Source organism: Chelonia mydas, chromosome 1 (assembly GCF_015237465.2).
Source record: "Chelonia mydas isolate rCheMyd1 chromosome 1, rCheMyd1.pri.v2, whole genome shotgun sequence".
Taxonomy (NCBI): Eukaryota; Metazoa; Chordata; order Testudines; family Cheloniidae; genus Chelonia; species Chelonia mydas.
The window spans coordinates 11,460,668-11,475,752 of NC_057849.1; the positions used below are offsets into that span (position 1 = coordinate 11,460,668).

A 15,085-nucleotide genomic window follows, 5' to 3' on the forward strand; every position below is an offset into this window, starting at 1 on the left:
CTAAATATTATCTGGACCCTCCCTAACAGGTGTTTGTCTAACCCACTGTTCAAAATCTCCAATGATGGAGATTCCACAAGCTCCCTAGGCAATTTATTCCAGTGCTTAACCACTCTGACCATTAGGAATTTTTTCCTAATGTCCAAGCTAAATCTCCCTTGCTGCAATTTCAGCCCATTGCTTCTTGTCCTGTCCTCAGAGGTTAATGAGAACAATTTATCACCCGCTTTATAACAACCTTTTACGTACTTGAAAACTATTATCATGTCCCATCCCCTCAATCTTCTCTTCTCCAGACTAAAACCCAGTTTTTTCAATCTTCCGTCATGGGTCATGTTTTTTAGACCTTTAATCATTTTTGTTGCTCCTCTCTGGACTTTCTCCAATTTGTCCCCATCTTTCCTGACATGTGGTGCCCAGAACTGGACACTACTCCAGCTGAGGCCTTATCAGTGCTGAGTAGAGCAGAAGAATTACTTCTCGTGTCTTGCTTACAACACTCCTGCAAATACATCCCAGAATGTAACCCCCAGATCCTTTTCTGCAGCAGTCCTTCCTAGGCAGTCATTTCCCATTTGTATTTGTGCAAATATTATTCCTTCCTAAGTGGATTTGCATTTGTCCATATTCATTTTCATCCTATTTGCTTCAGACCTTTTCTCCAGTTTGTCAAGTTCATTTGGAATTCTAACAGTGTCCTTTAACGCACTTGAAACCCCTCCCAGTGTGGCATCATCCACAGACTTTATAAGTGTATCTCTATGCCATTATACAAATCATTTATGAAGACATTGAATAGAATTATTGAAGTAATATAAATGTTACTTATACTTATTTATAATTAACATATACTTAATCCTCCCTCAGTGTGGAGGGGTGGACTAGATGACCTCTTGAGGTCCCTTCCAGCCCTAGCCATTTTGGAAGCACACTGATTAATCTGGAATAGAGTGATTTTTATATTGGAATAGTGGCTCTATGTGGGGAGTTATTGCAAAATAGCTCATTCCACAATAATTATTCTGTTCAGTTTCCCCATGAAGACAAGCCCTAAGGCCATGTTCAAAATGTAGCAGACGTCTGTTCTGATTCGGTCTGTTGCAAACCGGGAGGCATATCAATTTCTGTGGTGTAAGTAAAAGTGACTGATGGTAACGCCTCCAGCTTGTTTGTTGCTCATTCTGTGCATTTGGGAGGAAGGAGGCTAAGGACCTGATTTTTATTTCACTTACACCAAACCAGTGTTAAACCAGTATGAAACCAATACTGGAAGGTCTCCATTTACTTCCATGGAATTTCTCCTGATTTACACTGGCATAGGTGGGAGGAGAATCAGGCCTGGTGTCTCTATTTGTACATCAATCCTGTGAGTTTCATTTGGTAATTGAAATCCCTGCCTGTTAGTCAGGTGGAACATATTTCCCCCAGAACACTGGTTCTCTTCAGCAGCCTCTAATAGATGTCTCATGATAAGGTCCAGGAAGAGGCGATTCTTCAGTACCAATAATTAGATCAGCTCTGGGCAGATTTAATTAGCTGGGCTTTGAAACTGGGGTGTCTCCTCCCATGCCCTTCCTTCATTCTGCCCAGAAACTGCTAGATGTCTTAGGAAATCTCACAATGGAATATTAATCAGAATGTTAATAGAACCCAGCTCCTCCCCAGGGTGCTCTTTTCCAGCTGCTGTATATAACAAGGCTCCACTTTGCTAATCTTCAGGGAGGTATCCACGACATGGCTGTCACCATGATGAGTCCTCGGGTTTTGCTTCTGCTGATGGCTCTGGCTCTGAGCATCTGTAAGTACCGTGTTATCATGACTTTATAGGTGACGATTGGAAGAAAATTGTCTAGTGATTAGAGCAAAGGCTGGGGCTTCCTCAGTCTCTCCTGTGGAAGCTGTTCCACTCTGCATAAACATTTAAATCCTCATTGGGCACGAGAGTGAGAAGGACTTGGTAGTCCAGTGGTGAGGGCACCCACTTGGGACACACAGTCCGCATGCTTCAGTTGCTCTTTCAGTAGTTATCCAGAGGGGCACAGCTTCAACGGGCAAGACTGAGAGTGCCCAGCATCAGAATATGCCATCACTCAGTGGTTAGAGCATGCTCTGGGAGGTGGGAAACCCCTGTTCACATCCCTTTTCCACTTGCAGCAGAGCGGGGACTGAACCTTGGTGTCCCACATCCCAGGTGAGTGCGCTGATCCTGGGGCTAAAAGTTACAAGCTGAGCTGCAGCACCTCTGCCTCTGGCTGCTTTTCTGTGGAGCGAGGTAGATGCCTAACTCACTCCTGCAAGAGGCAGTGTAGGTGCCTAAGCCCCCTGGCTGCAGGAGATGGGTTCCCATTCCCGTATCGCAAAGTGTGTGTCTCTGCTTGTGAGCCACAAACGGGAACCCATCCCCTGGAGTCAGGCAGCTTAGACGTCTATTGGCTGGTTTAGGTGATCCCCCGCTGAGCATGCTGGCTTTTGTGGATTACACTGTAAGGTGCCTATCACTCCCCATTCGTTGTATAGCAGCCTAGGTGCCTAACTCAGGCTTTGTGGATCACAGGGTGTTCCTGTGATTTTTCTAGGGGCCTAAAAGTTATGGGCTGTGGTGCTGAGCATTGCACTGCCTAAGGCCTTTTCTACATGAACATTTAGTTGGCAGGAAGCTGGGGTCTGAGTCTACCTTGCACTAGCCTGCTGCCAACTAACGGCCCATGTGGACTCTGCTGATGCACAGTAACAGTTTGTTAATGTGCTTTGATCTAGTCCTCTTGGAAACAGGACGGTTAACCTGCATCAGCAGGGTCCATGTGGACAGTTCAGCCTGATCTACACTAGGAAATTAGGTTAGTTATAACTACGTTGCTCAGGAGTGTGAAAAAACAACCTAACCCCCTGTGTGGAGAGCACTAAGTTGATGGGAGAATTTTCCCATTAATCTAGGTACTGCCTCTTGGGGAGATGGATTACCTACACACATCGGAGAACCTCTCCCATTGGCGTAGGTAGCATCCTCACTGATGCGCTGCAGCATTTTAAGCGTAGACAAGCCCTTAGTCCATGGCAGGCTAATGCAGCATTGACTGGTGCCCCAGCTTGCTGCAAGCTAAATGTTCATGTAGACAAGCCCTAAGTCCCTTTGTGGAGCCAGATCTTCATGCCTCAGTTTCCTCATCCATAAAGTAGGGATAATACTCACGTGTTTCTCAGGGCTTTTGTGTCAAGTGGTTAGTTAACATTTGTAAAGTGTTCTCCCATTCTTAAAGTATCACAGCAAAACCTGCACAAGAGACCACCCTCCTGGGCAACTGAAGAGAACGCCACCCCCCATTCCCAAATGTATACTCTGAATGTGCCAGGAAACAACTCTGTTGTACCACTAATTGTTGTCAGTCCCCTGAGTGGTCTCTTAAGACTGGTTTTACTGTATCCATGTGAGCTCATCGCTTTTTCTTCTCACTGGATGTGGCTTACCTCTGAGAAAGATTTTTAACAATTTGAGTTCTCATTCAGAGAAAATATTGGGGATTATTGTGGGAGCCTGTGATACGCTTGCTCCTAGGGCGCTTCCTCCTGGCTGCTCTGGGGATTAATTCCATCCAGGAACAACGCCCCCTTCTGTCACTCACTCGTTCACCCTGCTGCCTCTCTCTGCGCCTCAGGGTGCTCTCTCTTCATGGCTTGGCCCTCTGGCCAGGTCACTATAGTCCTCCCCTTCCAGGATAGCAAAATCCTATCAGACAAAGTCCCGGGCAGCCTCCTGCTCCACTGTCCACGTCCCCAGTGGCTGGCAGGGAACCCGGGCTCACTCTCTACTTTGCGTTCCAGTCCAGGGATCCTAGGCCTGCTTTCTCCCAGACCCTGTTGCTCTTTCCCCAGATGCCTTCCTACATCTTCTGGCTCCCCCCTCTCTGGGTTTTCCAGCCCAAACTCCCTGACTACTTAACTCCATAGCCCCAAGCATACCTCCCCGCTCCTAGGGAATGACTGCAGACTTCCCCCCTGCAGCCCCTTTCTGCTGCCGACTTCCTGTCTTTATACCAGCCCCACCCATTCTTTCTCTGCTGGGCTCAGTCTTCAATCAGCCTTTCAAACCCTGGCTCTCCCCCAGGTGCAGCCTATCAGGTTAATTAACCTAATTTAACTTGCTCTGCCCTGTGTGGGATGAACATCCCATCACAGAGCCATATAGGAAACATGATTTTTTCCATCATCAATCACATCAGGTATAGATAGGCATCTCATTTCAAATGATTGTGGGATGGTACTATCACTATGTGGGGATGTGTAATCTAGTAGTTAGCACAGAGGCCTAGGACCTAGGACTCCTGGGTTCTGTTCCTGGTTCTGCTATTGACTTTCTTCTATGAGCTTTGGCAAGTCATTTAACCTCACTTTGCCGCAATTTCCTATATGAAAAGTGGGGACAAAAGTACTGACTTCACAGGGATGTTGTCATACTTAAATAGTACAGGGTTAAAAAAAGAATTAGATCAGTTCCTGGAGGATAGGTCCATCAATGGCTATTAGCCAAGATGGTCAGGGACGCGACCCCATGCTCTGGGTGTCCCTAGTCTCCGATTGCCAGAAGCTGGATGAGTGGATGATGGGATGGATCACTTGCTTATTGCCTATTCTGTTCATTCCCTCCGAAGCATCTGATCCTGTATGGCCATTCGTATGTTTATGGTCTTAACTGATATTTGTGAAGTTGCCTTATACAGTGGAAATAACCCAAAAGTGTGCATTCCCCATAGAGCGCTTTGGAGACCAGAGCTGCCAAATCCTCAGTCCCGTGCTAAATTTACAGTGGGACAGATGAAGAAATGTGACAAATCCTCCCCGCTCACACACCCTCGTCAATGTTAACTTCTGCTCTTGTTTCATCCTGCAAGGTGATGGATTCTGCGCTATAAGACTCTGGCCTCATGCATGGGACATTTTTATGCAAGAGTAGAATGTAGGCATGGTGATAGGATGGTGGAGTGGTATTTTTTGCATGCAACCCCACAATATGATCACTTTGGCCCATCTCTAATAGATTCTGTATTGTCTCTTTGAGGACCAGACCTGCCATTGAAGTCAATGCTCAAACTCCCCTCAATTTCAGTGGAGCAGAAGCAGGTCAATGAAGCTATGCTGATTTACACCAGTGTATAAAAGATTCCCCCCCACAGGCCCAATGTTGCACTATTTACTCCCACGAATAGCCCCACTGAAATTAATGAACCCATTGCAACAGGATCTCACCAGGCCCAGTGGGACTAACCTATGAATAAGGGTTGCCACCTCAGACCCTAAAATAGCAAGTAGATTTATGAGGGGATGGTTTGTATTTTTGTGTCAGTTGCAAGGAAATGGTTAAATGCCCGTTTTTTATTTTTCCAGGTCTGGGTGTCAGCACTGGAAACTGGGGCTGTGCCAATTACCGGGGTTACTGCCGGGCCGCCTGCTTTCCCCAGGAGAATTCTCTGGGCCCCAAGGACTGTGCTGAAGGGTTTGTGTACGTCCCCATTGATTCTGCTCTCACCTCTGTACCCTTCTTGTTCTGGACCTTCCACAGAAATGGAGAGCTTAAAATGCTGAGGGTAGGCCAGGGTCCCCACAAACACTGGCAATGTGCTGAGTCCTGAGGCTATGACTGATTATGATCAAATGCAGCAGATTGCCGCTAACCTCAATTTTAACATTATTGGTAACTGGACCCCTGAAGCTCCGCCCCCTGCTCCACCTCTTCCCCCAAGGCTCTGCTTCTGTGCCACATCTTCTCTGGAAGCCCCACCCCTCTCCACCTCTTCTCAGAGGCCACGCCCCTTCTCCACCTATTCCCCTAAGGCCCCCCCCATTGCTTGCTCCTCTGCTCCCTTCCCCCATCACTCCACCTCCCTCTTCCCCCAAATGGGGCTCCCTCTGCTCCAGGGCTGGGACGGGAGCTGCTGCAGCCTGACAAGGAGCCTGCCTGCAGGTAGGAGGTGGCCCCGGCTGAGCAGGGACTGGCGTGGGTTAGGGTTAATGACCAGGCACCTCCCTCCACCGACAGTAATCAGACTTTTGGTGTCAGTACATCTGACCAGACACTGCCAAGTCCCCTTTTCGACCAGACTTTCCGGTGAAAACTGGGCATCTGGGACCCCTCAGTGGCACCTGGACAAAGAAGCCAAAACCCGGAGGGGAGGTAACCCTAACGTATGTTATGGGCTGTGATAGTTTTAGGGTCAGCCACTTATGGGAAACATGATGAGACACAGTAATCCAATGCATTACATACTCCTCTGGAAGAAAAGCTTATCCGGAGGCTATGTCTACGCTCTGACAGCACAACCGTGGCGACATAGCTATGTTGCTGTAGTGTAGACACTTCCCACAGTGTTGGAATGGGTTTTTCTGTCACTGCAGGAACGCCACCTACCCGAGAGACGGTAGCGAGGTCAATGGAAGCATTCTTCCACTGACCTACCTGCGTCTACATGAGGGGTTAGGTCATCATAATTATGAATTTTTTACATCCCTGAGTGCCATAACTATGTACAGCTTTTATGTTTGAGTATCTGAGATCCACAGATGTTGAAGTCCCACTTAGGATGCCATTTTGTAACAAGCCCGGCTGATGACTATACCATTTGTGTGGGAGCCAGTGTGGCCCGGAGACTAGCACTCAGGGCCAGGCATCAAGAGACCTTGGCTCTAGTCCTGACTTTGCTACTGACCTGCTGTATGACCTTGAGTGACTCACTTAAACTACTGGTGCCTTATTTTCCCCATCTCTACATGGCTATACCAGAGGTCTCACTGGTGCTACCAGTAACTCGCTTTCACCATGTGTCTTGATTTTAGTCAGGCCGTTGGCACAATCCGCCAGGACATTCTCATACGCACACTAGGGAAACGTCATTTGGATGGAATTACTATATGGTGGGTGCCCAACTGGTTGAAAGACCATATTCAGAAAGGAATTATCAATGGTTTGCTGTCAAACTGGGAGGCCGTATCTAGTGGGGTCCCACAGGATTCAGTCCTGGGTCCAATATTATTCAATATTTTCATTAATGATTTGTATAATGGAGTGGAGAGTATGTTTATAAAATGTGCAGAAGACACCAAGAAGGGAGGGGTTGCAAGCGCTTTGGACGACAGGATTAGAATCCAAAATGACCTTGACAAACTAGAGAATTGGTCTGAAATCAACAGATGAAATTCAGTAAAGATAAGTGTGAAGTACTTCACTTAGGAAGGAAAAAGCAAACACACAACTACAAAATAGAGAATAACTGGCTAGGTGGTAGTCCTGAAAATGATCTGGGGGTTATAGTGGATCCCACAGTTATTGTGGATCACAAATTGAATATGAGTCAGCAATGTGATGCAGCTGAGAAAAAGGCTAATATCCTTCTGGAGTGTATTAACAGGAGTGCCGTATGCAAGACAAAGGAGGTAACTGTCCCGCTCTGCTGAGCACTGGTGAGGCTTTAGTGTAAATACTGTGTCCAGTTCTGTGTCCAGTCCAGTTTAGGAAAGACATGGACAAATTGGAGAGAGTCTGGAGGAAAGCAACAAAAATAATCAAAAGTTCAGAAAACCTGACCTGTGAGGAAAAGTTTTTTAAAAAGGGCACATTTAGAGTTCAGAAAAGAAGACTTGGGGGGGGGGACTTCAAATATGTTAAAGGCTGTTATCAAGAGGACTTGGATCAATTGTTCTCCATATCCATTGAAGGTAGGACAAGAAGTAATGGGCTTAATCTGCGAAAGGGAGATTTAGGTTAGATATTAGGAAACCCTTGCTAACTATGGACCAGGCATCCCAGGGAAGTTGTGGAATCCCTGCCAATGGAGACTTTTTGGGAACAAGTTAAATAAACACTTCTCGGGGATGGCATAGGTTTACTTGACCCTGCCTCAGCACAGGGCGCTGGACTAGATGAGCTCTCCATGTCCCTTCCAGCTCTACATGTCTATGATTCTATGATCAGCCTTTCATTTTACTATATCTTCTAAAAGATTTTAAAAAGGGAAATTAGTAGCAAATCATTTCCTTTTCTTTTGGTTGCACATTGTAATTTTTATTGATTTTTTTTTTTTAATCAGCTGCTGTGTGTCAAGTGCTTTTGGATAAGAGTGGCTTAGCCCGAGGAGCCGATGGTACAAGAGATGAAGCCCCACGGGGACTTTGCTGGCATTGGGAAGAACACAAGATGCTAATGTCAATGCGCAATAATTATAAGCAAGAACTGGAACCTGCACAAAACCTTCACTGTTTCATTACTATAAATAGGGTGTGGATAATTTTGGTCTTGATCCTTCCCATTGAAATCAATGGGAAAATCCCTATTGACTTCAATGGGAGAAGGATGGGGCTGTTTCTCTGCCTTCTGTAATTACATTTATCCAGTGCAGCAGCATAAGTACCAGATTTGGCTTTATGATTTTGGCAACCTTCAGTCAGATTATAACCTGCAGGGGGCACACCCATCTCTGCTCTCTCTTCTCATTCCCTACCCACAATCTATCCCTCCTCCCTTTTCTCTGCCAAATGGACACATAGGATATAGAGTACCGATCAATGTGCTCAAAGATGAAACAGACTCAAAGTCTCCAAGTTCGTTGTGGGACTGTCCTGCCAGCTGGGTGGGTCTGGCACACTCGGATGGCCCGCAAGCTTCACATATTCCTAAAACCAACCCAGATGTTCTGTGACAGGCCCTGTTTCTTTCATTTAGGGATCGAGCCACTACAATGCTTGACTGATATTTCAGTAATCGCTACAGACCCTGCAACAGAGAGGCTCATTTCTGAAAAATGAGGTTCATGATTGTGCTTTAGATTTCTAACAAATCTCGTCAGGGTGGGCTGAGGGCTCATATACTGTGGTGATGCGTGCCCCTGTAAGAACACAGATAGCTAGATTAGATAGAGAAAGGTTTCTGCAAGGGATTAACTAAAAAATCAGCAAATATCTGATTTCAGGACATAATGCAAGAAAATGTTATTCTGCCTTTGACGATGCACCACATACAAATTGTTATTATGTGAGTTCAATACCATAGACCCACAATGACTGGCAGACTATATGGGATACAATCTTTCACCAGTTCAAATCCAACCCCGGGTCAATATAACCCTATAAGGACTCTCCAGTACCTGATGTGAAATGCATTGGTGGGTCTCAGTACAGATCTTATTGGAAAGGTATCCGGATCACAAATGCCTCCCAAACTGGCACAAACTTACTCCCTTCTCTGCAATGTCAGCAAAAAGACCAAGGTTTGGACAATTAGTGAGACAAGGTGGGTGAGGTAATATATTTTATTGGACCAAATTCTGAAAGCTTGTCTCTCTCTCACCAACAAATAAACAATGTTACCTCACTCACCTTGTCTCCCTAATATCCTGGGACCAACACAGCTACAAGTGCACAGCATACAAGGTTTCAGTAGACATGGAGACTGAAGTCACCCCTGGAAGTGGTCTTTCTGAACTCCCTTCTGACTCTTAGAAGTGTCTTCTCCAGCTCAGGGATGAGGCATATTTGAAGAGGAAACTCACACGGATGCTGCCGGGATAGCAGCAGATACCACAGTGATAGGCACTGTATAAAAACCTGAATAGAACAGATTAGTTCCTTAGACTAACAGAAGTGTTCAGGGTCCAGGAACTCATTTCTCCTACCACTGCGTACAAATAACTCCCAGTGAAGTCAAGTCGTTATTTGTATCCAGTGGCAAAAGAACTGGGCTCCAACATTGTCAGTTTGTGGGCCCTTCACCAGTGCTACATTTTCTTAGAGAAGAGCAGTCTATTCGCTCATCATGTCCATCTCTCTGGCTGATGCAGGATTGCCCTCCACAGTACTGTATATACTTGAGCACACAATCAATGAATGACCCAACTTGTAGGTGACACCTTTTCACTGGACTTACTGGAAGGCAAAAAGAAGTGAAGTGTGTGATTCTTGACAACTGCTGATTTATTATTTCTAGTTAAGACCATAGCTGGATATTGTTGGCTACAATAATGGGGTGGGGAGAGGGAGTTATTTTTTGACAGTGTAATCAATTGCATTTGTTACAGAGCAGTAAAAACCTTGCTTGAGAATGTCTCTGGAGTGTTTCTGGTTAGTGCAGGTTAAAAATATCTGAAATAACATCTCTCTTCTCTTCTCAGATTAATTGAATTGCATTTTATTGTTCAGGACAAATAAAAGTTGTTTAACTGGAAACTGGCGCCATGTATCACTGAAGTGTTCGCGTAAGAGCAGTTCACCACTGAATTGCAGTGTTGGCTGGAGACATAACTCCTCTAGTTCATATGCAATTTAGGGTTAATCGTATTAAAAATTGTCCTTTTCAAAACTATACTTGTTTTGGGTGTACTGGGGACATGATGATGTATCTTATGCTGAATGAACTGATGTACGAAACTGATGTGTCAGAATCAGACCTGTGTAACTGGATGATGGGTCTTTCTGCTTTAGCTCAAGTAGCAAAGATGTGGGCTTTTGGAGCAGGAAGATCTGCGTTCTCTCTCAGCTGTTGCTGTGTAGTTCCTAGGTGCAGGATCCCAACAACCGTGAAGTCCTAGATGGCCACAGTTTTGCTACAAATCCTTTCCTGCCATGCCAACCCATCATCCTTCTTCCATCTCTTCACTAGCTTCCTATTTCCTCCCGCATTACATTCAAATACCTTGTTTTCACTTTCAAGGATAGTCTTTGCTCTTGCCTAAATCATTGGTTTCATCTCATCCTCTGTTCCCTCCAGCTAAGGCCAGTGACACACAACAAAGAAGAGCTTGTTCCATCCAGTACCTATACACACTAGCCAGTTCATTACAGTACCAGTAAAATGCCCCCATTCCTATTGTGATGACAGGAATGTTCTGAATGCATATTCACTTCCAAATCTTTGCTTTCTACTCTGCAGCTTTACATCTGCTTATGAAAATTATGGATTACAATGGACCATCTGTCGCTACTGATGAGAGTTAGAAGAGGCCAGTGCAGTTTAGTTCTAGGACTAAATAGATGGTGCTGTGAACAGTAGCCCACTACATTAAGCACACCAAAAATCAGAAAACACCAACAATAAACACTTCAGAATTAATATCATGTTGTAACTATTCATATGGCACCCTCAAGCATGTTAGGTGCTTTATAGACATGTTATCCCCTCTTCTTTCTTAATCTTATTGAGATTGCAGGAGCAGCTAAAGTCTCCAATCAGGGATCAGGGCCCTACGGTCCAATGCTCTGTAAAATGAGTAAAATAAAGACAGTTTCAGATTTGGGGCTCACAGGCCATTTTAGTCCATTGTAGTCAACAGGAGTTTTGCCCTTGATTTCAACAAGAACAGGGGCAGGATCCAGAGAACTTACATTCTAGGATTATGACAAGCAACAACAGGGTGATAGGCAAACAGGGGTGGGATGGAGGACAAGTAACAGTGCAGATGGGTATGTGAGTATACATTAATAGACTGAGTGCTGAAAACAGTCACTGGTAGCCACCAGCCTAACCTTGTTTAATCCTATCTGATCTCTCTTCTATTACTAACCTTTTCCTGTTATCTAATGTTTCTGATCTTTCTTTGTTTTTTCTTTATTTTATTTTATTCAGACAGAATTGGTGTTCTGTGTTTCCCTGATCATATTTTTTTTTTGTGGTTTTCAAATTTGCATGTTTTGTACTTTTGCACCCCCATAACTTGCCATGCATTATGTCAACAAACCCAAATTGACAAAAGCATTCTTTTGAATGCGTTTAAACTTCCTAGAGTTTCTATGTTGTATGCATATCAGTCATTTTATAAACTTTAATATTTTGTTTTCTTCCAAGGGAAGAATTGTAGTTGTTAATTACTGTAGACGGTATGCTTCTTAGGGAAGAAACCAGGTTTCTTTGGAAATAGAGTTCAACACTCTAAGGTTAGTAAAAAAAAACAATGCCCCAGAAGTCCATAGGCCTCAACTTTGAAGGAGCTTAAGTATGAAGTGACTGATGGCTAACAGAAGTATAAAGTCTCCCATTAAAAACATCCACCGTTCCAGAGGATTGGAGGGCAGCAAATGTATCAATATTTAAAAAATGCTCTAGGACTGGTCTGGAAAATTATAAACCAGTAAACTTTACATCTGTTCCTGGTAAACTGGCTGAAATGATAAACAGCATAACCAAAAACCTGGAAGATCAGATGATGTGGTCTAACCAGCAAGGTTTCTGCAAAACAAAATTGTCGTTCTCTTATGTCTTAGAATTCTTTGACTGTGTCACTCACCTAAGGAATAAGGAACCGGTTGATATATTTAGATTTCCATAGGAGTTTTGACAAAGTCCTGCACAAGTGGGCTACTCATAGAGCTAAGTAGTCATGGCGTGAAAGTATTGGCTTGGATCCAAATTGGCAGTGAGAGAGAACGTAAAGGGTAGGATTAAATGGTCAATTTTCCTTAAGGAATAAGGTTAACAGCAGGCATCTCAAGGTTCTGTACTAAGTCCCATGTTGCTTAATAGATTTGTGAATGATCTGGAAAGGGGGTAAGGTGAGCAGTGAGGTAGCAAAATTTGCAGATGACACACTCAGTTATTTGCAAAAAGAAAAAGAGGGCTTGTGGCACCTTAGAGACTAACTAATTTATTTGAGCATAAGCTTTCGTGAACTACAGCTCACTTCATTGGATGCATTTGTTAGTCTCTAAGGTGCCACAAGTCCTCCTTTTCTTTTGGCGAATACAGACTAACATGGCTGCTACTCTGAAACACAGTTATTTATCTCAGTCAGGACCACATTGGTCAGCAAGAAACCTGAGAGAGACCTAAACTAGCTTGGTGACTAGGAAACACAAGGGCAAATTAAATCAGTGTAATCTACATTAGAGAGAAAAAAATTAAACTACTGATATATTTTATGGGGTTCTAAATTAACTGAATCAAATCATGAAACAGATCTGGGTCTCACTGTGGGCAGCTCAATGGGAACCTTGGCTCCATGTGCGGGTGCCGTCAACAAAGCAAACAATGTTCTGATGCATATTGTGAATAATACAGAGAATATTCTAATGCCTTTATTTAAATCAATGGTGCAGCTTCATTTGGATACTGTGTGCCGTACTGGTGACTCCTTCTCAAAAAGGACACTGCAGAGTTAGAGGGGGTTCAGAGAAAGGCGGTGAGAGTGATCCGAGGCCTGGAAACACTCTCCTACGAAGAGAAGTTGGAAACATTAGAATTGGTACGTTAGAAAGGAGACGAATAAAGGGGTCATGATACAAATATATACAATAATAAATGGTTTAGAGAAGGGAGATGGGGAATTCCTGTTCTGTCTCATAGTACCTGTCTGTGACGTTCAAAGACATTAAAACGTGGGATATTCAAAACTGCCAAAGGGAAAAACTTTTTCACACTAATTAGGCTGTGAACCCATTGCCACAGGAAGGTTAACAATATTTAAAAGGGAATTGGACATTTATATAGATATCCAGTTATCATAACTAACGATAACAAAATGTTGGGAAGGGCAATTAAACCTCATGCCTCCTGGTGGGTGGAATGGGGTTGGGCAGGGAGGAGAAGGGCTGGGATCATGAGGGTTAGGTGGGTGGATTTGGGGGAGGTTAGGGGGCTCGGGACTGGGATCACTGGGGATACGGCTGTGGTGGTTTACAGGCCTTGCAAGAGGCTGGGTTGGGGGGGCTGAAGACAGCGGGGGGTGCTCAGACCTGGGATAACTGTAGGTAGGCAGGGGGATGTTTGGGGCTAGGATCACTGGGGGTATTGCTATGGTGGCTTGGGGCCCTGCAAGATGCCATGGCTGGGACTCTTTAGGGGGGCAAGGCTCAGGAAGGGGGTGCTGGGATAATTGGGGTTAGGAAGGTGCGGGGACAGGGTGGGTGTGCTGGGGGCTCTGGGCAGGGGGACTCGGGGCGGGGGCCTCAGAGCTGGGATCACTGGTGGGTTTGGGGCGGGGGTCACTGGGGGCTTCAGGATGGGCATCACTGGGGGACTTGGACCAGGGGACTCAGGAGAGGGGTCACTGGGGGGCTTGGGGTGGGCGTCACTCAGGGGCTCAGACCAGGACGCTCAGGGCTGTGGTCACTAGGGGCTCAGACTGGGAGGCTCAGGGCGAGGGTCATTCGGGGGCTCGGGTCGGGGGTCAGCGGGGGCTCAGGGCAGGGGGCTCAGAGCTGGGGTCATTGGGGGGCTCAGGGCGGGGGTCACCGGGGGCTCGGCGCAGGGGGCTCAGAGCTGGGGTCATTGGGGAGCTCGAGGCAGGGGTCACTGGGGGCTTGGGGTGGGGGGCTCAAAAATGGGGTCATCGGGGGGCTCCGGGCGGGGGGCTCTGGGCGGGGGGCTCAGAGCTAGGGTCACTGGGGGGCTCGGGGTGGGGGTCAGAGCGGGGGGCACGGGTCACTGGGGAGCTCGGGGCGGGGGTCACTGGGGGGCTCGGGGCGGAGGGCTCAGAGCGGGAGGCTCGGGGCAGGGGGCTCAGAGCTGGGGTCATTGGGGGGCTCGAGGCAGGGGTCACTGGGGTCTTGGGGCGGGGGGCTCAGAGCTGGGGTCACTGGGGGGCTCGGGGCGGGGGGCTCAGAGCTGGGGTCACTGGGGGGCTCGGGGCGGGGGGCACGGGTCACTGGGGGGCTCGGGGCGAGAGGCTCGGGGCGGGGGTCAGTGGGGTCTTGGGCCGGGGGGCTCAGAGCTGGGGTCACTGGGGGGCTCGGGCCGGGGGTCACCGGGGGCTCGGGGCAGCGGATTCAGAGCTGGGGTCATTGGGGGGGTAGGGGCGGGAGGCTCGAGGCAGGGGTCACTGGGGGCTCAGAGCGGGGGGCTCGGGGCAGCGGGCTCAGAGCTGGGGTCATTGGGGGGCTAGGGGCGGGGTCACTGGGGGCTCAGAGCGGGGGGCTCGGGCCGGGGGTCACTGGGGGCTCGGGGCAGCGGGCTCAGAGCTGGGGTCATTGGGGGGCTAGGGGTGGGAGGCTCGAGGCAGGGGGCACTGGGGGCTCAGAGCGGGGGGCTCGGGCCGGGGGTCACTGGTCCCCCGCCCCGCGCACGAGCAGACGCCGCAGCAGGAAGGGCCGCGTGGCCAGCGCGCAAAACGAGCGG

At 47.1% G+C, this 15,085-nt stretch overlaps 1 long non-coding RNA gene across 11 annotated transcripts in view; it reads left to right on the top strand.

Moving 5' to 3' along the window:
• LOC114021399 overlaps window positions 1-10,206 on the top strand; it is a 28,631-nt gene extending 18,425 nt beyond the window's left edge. For 10 of the 11 annotated variants that reach the window (XR_006285506.1, XR_006285508.1, XR_006285507.1 and 7 more), the window contains 3 exons: window positions 1,720-1,798; window positions 5,380-5,494; window positions 8,076-10,206. This is a non-coding gene — a long non-coding RNA (uncharacterized LOC114021399). Of the gene's footprint in view, window positions 1-1,680; window positions 1,799-5,379; window positions 5,495-8,075 lie in introns of all 11 variants that reach the window. The other variant, XR_005222146.1, reaches the window with a different exon arrangement.
• Window positions 10,207-15,085: the final 4,879 nt, after the last annotated feature.